We start from the raw sequence: 6,000 nt of genomic DNA, 5'->3' as shown, positions 1-6,000 counted from the left end.
ATGGGAAAGTCCACCACCAAACTGTACAATGGCAGGCAAGAAGATCCTAGACCACCTGATATAAAAGTTGTTGAAGGAAACTGAAGAGGAAGGAATGTGCCGTATACATGCATGGAGAACAAGAACTACAAGACAGGGTACATTCCATTCCATGAACAAATCTATCTTAAGGGGCCTTGAAACATTGCAGGTTTAAATAGCAGTTCATGGTGTTTCTAGATCTGCCGTGAACCTTGTCCCAATGATGGCGCAAAGCCTTTCTCACTATGTTTTGAACAGCGTTCCCAAGCAAAGTCACACGGTAGTACCACAGAACTATGAAAGGTGGTTGAGTCCTTCATCCTCTATGCCGCATCAACCCCAGTGCTTTTGTGATGCTTCAGTGTTTAACTCTGCCTTCTCCGTCACGTTACCATATTTACGTCCTGAAGGTCCAGGAGGAAAATGTGACTGGCGGATTATGTTGGTGTTAATACATTATGACATATCTTGCGGGCAAATGGAGGCTACCGCATATGAACACGCCCCCATTTCAAACTGCCAAACATTTTATATATTTACATTTTTTCTTCTGGTTCAGGGCAGATGAGTGACGGTTGACCAGGTTTTGTTTGTGTTAACTTAAATTGCCAAACCGTCGTGAACCGCCATCTGTGAACGTCCCTTTAGACAAAATGCCTGCCAAAGAAACCAAAAGCCACCCTGAGTTCAAAATATGGAACACTGCGTTGAGACATTTCGTAAAGATGCTACTTACCAATTATTTTCCTCCCAAACAGAAAGAAGATTGAAGACGAAATCAGTGAACTACAGAGTGGAACCATGAGTAGAAAGGAAACATGAGTAATAATTAAGAAAAGATGATAAGAGTGCATGGGGAAACATCGGAATGAATGGGAGAGACCTGCAAGTAACCCTTAACTTGTATTAGACACAAATATTTGCTATTTGACTGGAGAGAAGAACATCTGACACCATCATTAACAACAGAGCAATAACACAAGGATGCATACAGTCACTAAGGTTCTTCAATGTGTACTTCGGAACAATAACTGATTTCAAAGAAATCAGCATTGGAAGATACCGTATCAACAACCTGCAGTGTTCCGATGACACTGCGCTTTTGGGAGAGGAAGATCTTCAGGTAGTTGTGGACAGAGTCAATGAACCAGGAAAGGAGTGCAACCTGAAGATGAACACAAAGAAAACAAGGACAATAGCAATTGGCAAATGAGGAGAGTCCCCTCCGATGGAATATTTGTGTGGTGATCTAAAGAGGGCTGTGCTGATACCCTAACCGTAACCCTGTGCAAAGGAGATGCCCTCGCAATCCTTTGTCATATGTGTTTATCAACCCATTTAGACTTTCAGAATTAACAAATAATACACATTGTATATTAAACAATATATTTTTTGAATTTCATAGCTGCTAGATTACTTAAGGTGCCGCATGTAATAATTTAATGTCAAGTCATCATTAAATGGCCCTGATAAGTCAATCAATCAATCAATCAATGTTTATTTATATAGCCCTAAATCACAAGTGTCTCAAAGGGCTGTACAAGCCACAACGACATCCTCGGTACAGAGCCCACATACGGGCAAGGAAAAACTCACCCCAGTGGGACGTCGGTGAATGACTATGAGAAACCTTGGAGAGGACCGCATATGTGGGTAACCCCCCCCCTCTAGGGGAGACCGAAAGCAACGGATGTCGAGTGGGTCTGACATAACATTGTGAAAGTCCAGTCCACAGTGGATCCAACACATCAGCGGGAGTCCAGTCCACAGCGGGGCCAACAGGAAACCATCCCAAGCGGAGACGGGTCAGCAGCGCAGAGATGTCCCCAACCGATGCACAGGCTAGTGGTCCACCCGGGGTCCCGGCTCTGGACAGCCAGCACTTCATCCATGGCCACCGGACCTATGCAACTCCCCCTCGCAAGGGACAGGGGAGAAGAGGAGAGAAGAAAAGAAACGGCAGATCAACTGGTCTAAAAAAAAGGGGGGGTCTATTTAAAGGCTAGATTATACAAATGAGTTTTAAGATGGGACTTAAATGCTTCTACTGAGGTAGCATCTCTAACTGTTACCGGGAGGGCATTCCAGAGTACTGGAGCCCGAATAGAAAACGCTCTATAGCCCGCAGACTTTTTTTTGGCTCTGGGAATCACTAATAAGCCGGAGTTCTTTGAACGCAGATTTCTTGTCGGGACATATGGTACAATACAATCGGCGAGATAGGCTGGAGCTAAACCGTGTAATATTTTATACGTAAGTAGTAAAACCTTAAAGTCGCATCTTAAGTGCACAGGAAGCCAGTGCAAGTGAGCCAGTATAGGCGTAATATGATCAAACTTTCTTGTTTTTGTCAAAAGCCTTGCAGCCGCATTTTGTACCAACTGTAATCTTTTAATGCTAGACATAGGGAGGCCCGAAAATAGTACGTTACAGTAATCGAGACGAGACGTAACGAACGCATGAATAATGATCTCAGCGTCGCTAGTGGACAAGATGGAACGAATTTTAGCGATATTACGGAGATGAAAGAAGGCCGTTTTAGTAACACTCTTAATGTGTGACTCAAACGAGAGAGTTGGGTCGAAGATAATACCCAGATTCTTTACCGAGTCAAAAGGCATTAATAAATCATGTTCTTTTCAAATACCTTTATAACTGATAACGGTAGTTCAGCCGGGATATGCTCATTTCAAAATTAGATTTACAGCCCTGAAATCTTGTTATTGCTTTCTTTTTGATGCCGTTCCCTCTACCGTTTGAACAATTAAAAAGTCAGAGAGTTTCAGGTTGCCAGTTACGCACCACCCTCTTTGTCGAGCTGCTGCCACTGGTGAAGTAACTAAACATGTCAGACCTTAGTAAATCTACAAGGCCTCTTTACGATTCTCAACTTGCAGCATTCATGACAAAGCCAGGAACAAAACGAGGATTTGTATCAGGGATGCCTTTGAAATATGGAGACGATTGAAGGTGGAGATGTTTTCATCTGACCCCAAACTTGCTAATTTCCTCCTTGATAGGTAAGTCAGGCATTTACAGTTTATTATTACGTGTAATAAATGGAAATAGATATTTCGTATGTAAACTATATTGTCCAATACAGTCTATGATCTTGTCTAACAAAGCTAGTATGTTCGTGCAACGAATGCTAAGCATGCTAGCCCAGTCAATGACACAATGACATATAGGCTAACAGGGGAATATATGCCCGTTAGCCTATATGTCGATGTGTCATCCAACTGACAGGGCAAAATATATTTCCGTGCATATGGGTAGTGTCAGTGCCTAATTCGTTCTCAATATGCTGATAGGCTGAGGAAATGGGTTCCAACATTAGCCCGGCTAATTGCGATTTCTGGTACTGTATGTGCATCAAACACATATGGAGTGGTATTTGCTTGGCACAATATAATGCATTACATGTAATGATTTTCTACTTTGTATATTGACATGATAGTAGGCTATATGATTTATGCGTAACGTGGTTTTTGTGTAACGTGGGATGGCTCGTAGAATTGCACTCTGCATTGAAAGATGACAGACTAAATGGAAGACAATGCAGTGTGTCAGGTTGGATGCCACATGGAGTTATGCTGAACGAAATGTGGTGGTACAAAACATGAAATGTGGACTAATACTTTACAGATACTGTAATATGATTTTTCATGTTTTTCAGTCAGTAGATTGGTGTCTTCCATTACAAACTTGAAAGCAATTCAGCTGTTGACACAGTTGCTAGCTTACATCTTGTCGTAGCTAGCTTACAGTTAATGCCGTAGAATGCCGTCACAAGGCGGTTTTTACTACGCTAGAAAAAGAGTTTCTCAGTGTTCGCTCTTACAATAACAATGTTGCTACAGCTTGGTAATTAAAAAGGTTACGGAACGTAAATGAAGTATTGTTGGCGTTTTTTGGATGGATTTTTAAAGTGATTGAGAGGCAGAAAGGATTATCTGCATTGCTAGCCATTGAGAACGAGTCGATTATTACAAAAAAGAATGCAAAAAAAACCCTTTTGTCTTCTTCTTCTCATAAGAAATATGAATGGGCAAAAAAAATAATAATAAAAAAGTGTAGTTCCCCTTCAAGGGACTAATTAGAACAAATTAAAGTGATGCTTTTTGGTGTCTGCTGGCTTTTTTTATTGAGTTTATTTTTCTAAATAGAAGATATTAGGATATTATTAACATAACCCCTACATAAAAACAACTTATTGCGATATGCTTTTTCTTGCGCTTGGATCATTTCAGCACATGCTTGCTGTTTGTGCAGAACGCACGGTTGGTAGAGCGGCCGTGCAAGCAACTTGAGGGTTTCAGGTTCGATTCCGGCTTACGCCATCCAAGTCCCTGCCGTTGTGTCTTTGGGCAAGACATTTTCCCCACCTGCTCCCAGTGCCACCCACACTGGTTTAAATGTTGCTTAAAGATGTAGATAATGGGTTTCACGCTTTGAGTCACTAGAGGAAAAGCGAATATATGAATATAATTCACTTCACCATCAGCGTGCCAAAAAGTGGGTTCCATTGTAGCTTTATAAAAAGCCCAGGAAAAAATTTCTGATGAATGTTTCAAAACATGAACAATAAATAATACAATAAACAATAATAATAACAAACATAACAAATAATAAACAAACAATTCTAGCAATACATTATTTGGTATAAAAATGTCAATAAAACATTTTCAAAATAGGTTAAAAGTTACAAAAGCTCCTCTTGGTTGCTGACATGTATACACGCAGCGAGTAAGCGCGGCTGTGGCCTGAAAACATCTTTCTAAGAATTGATTCTTAACCAAAAAGAGATTCTTGAAAATTATGTATCGGTTTAAAATCAGTATAAACAGGAATCGCGATTCAGATGTGAATAACATTTTTTCAAAACCCCTACTGTTTAGCACATTATATTTTATCTTAGTTTATCAGGCCCTAAGTGCGAACCAGGATACTTGCACCTTCTTTTTTCCTGTTTTCAACTGAACTGTGTCACACTCTACTTTGGCCTTAGTTTTTGCATCTCCATTTAGGATGTTATTTTTGTTTGGATCAAATCAAAATATTGATACTTTTGATAGTTTAGTTGGTTGAGAAATGAGAAAATGTATATCATTAACAGGAACACATGTAAGTAAATCATTGAAATATTGTCTAAGTGAAACGCGATTGGAGGAACTGCTTTTTATTCTGCTGAGGTAAGTACACAATGTGCTGAGTCATTCAGTCTGCCCTTTGTTTATTTAAGAAAATTACTGGCAAAGTGATTCACTCAGTATTATAAAACAAGCGTATGTATCCTTTGATTGTAAGGTATTTGGATAATAAGATAACGCATTTAGTTCAGAATAATTTAATTTGTTTAGCCCTGTGATTTTATATAATTTGAAGATGATTACCCCAAAAGCAGCAGCGCTTACACTACTTTTTTAATTTTACCAGACAGATGAGGTATATTTGCATAAAGTATCGGATCTTTATCGCACATACCAGCGTGAATATTAGTCTTTATTGAATCGCTAAAAAAATCAGATGTATTGGACGTGACGTCATTGTATTGCTTGTATTCCGTCACGTAACTTCTTCCCAGAAGTGAAAAATCCTGGTGGTCAACCAAGTCAAGATGTCTGTTGGGCAGCAAGCAGCACAAACTGAGTACGCAAGAGACTTAAATCCATCCATCCATTTCTGGAGCCTATCTCAGCTGCATTCGGGCGGAAGGCGGGGTACACCCTGGACAAGTCGCCACCTCATCACAGGGCCAACACAGATAGACAGACAACATTCACACTCACATTCACACACTAGGGCCAATTTAGTGTTGCCAATCAACCTTGTTGCAGTGGAGACCAATGCAGTTATCAGCATCTAGAGCAGGGGTGTCAAACTCATTTTAGATCGGGGGCCACATGGAGAAAAATCTACTCCCAGGTGGGCCGGACAGGTAAAATCACGGCACGATAACTTAAAAATAAAGACACATTC

The sequence above is a fragment of the Entelurus aequoreus genome, linkage group LG11 (genome assembly GCF_033978785.1).
Source record: "Entelurus aequoreus isolate RoL-2023_Sb linkage group LG11, RoL_Eaeq_v1.1, whole genome shotgun sequence".
Classification (NCBI taxonomy): Eukaryota; Metazoa; Chordata; class Actinopteri; order Syngnathiformes; family Syngnathidae; genus Entelurus; species Entelurus aequoreus.
The sequence above is the reverse complement of the archived record's forward strand: the minus strand, read 5'-3'. Positions refer to the sequence as shown.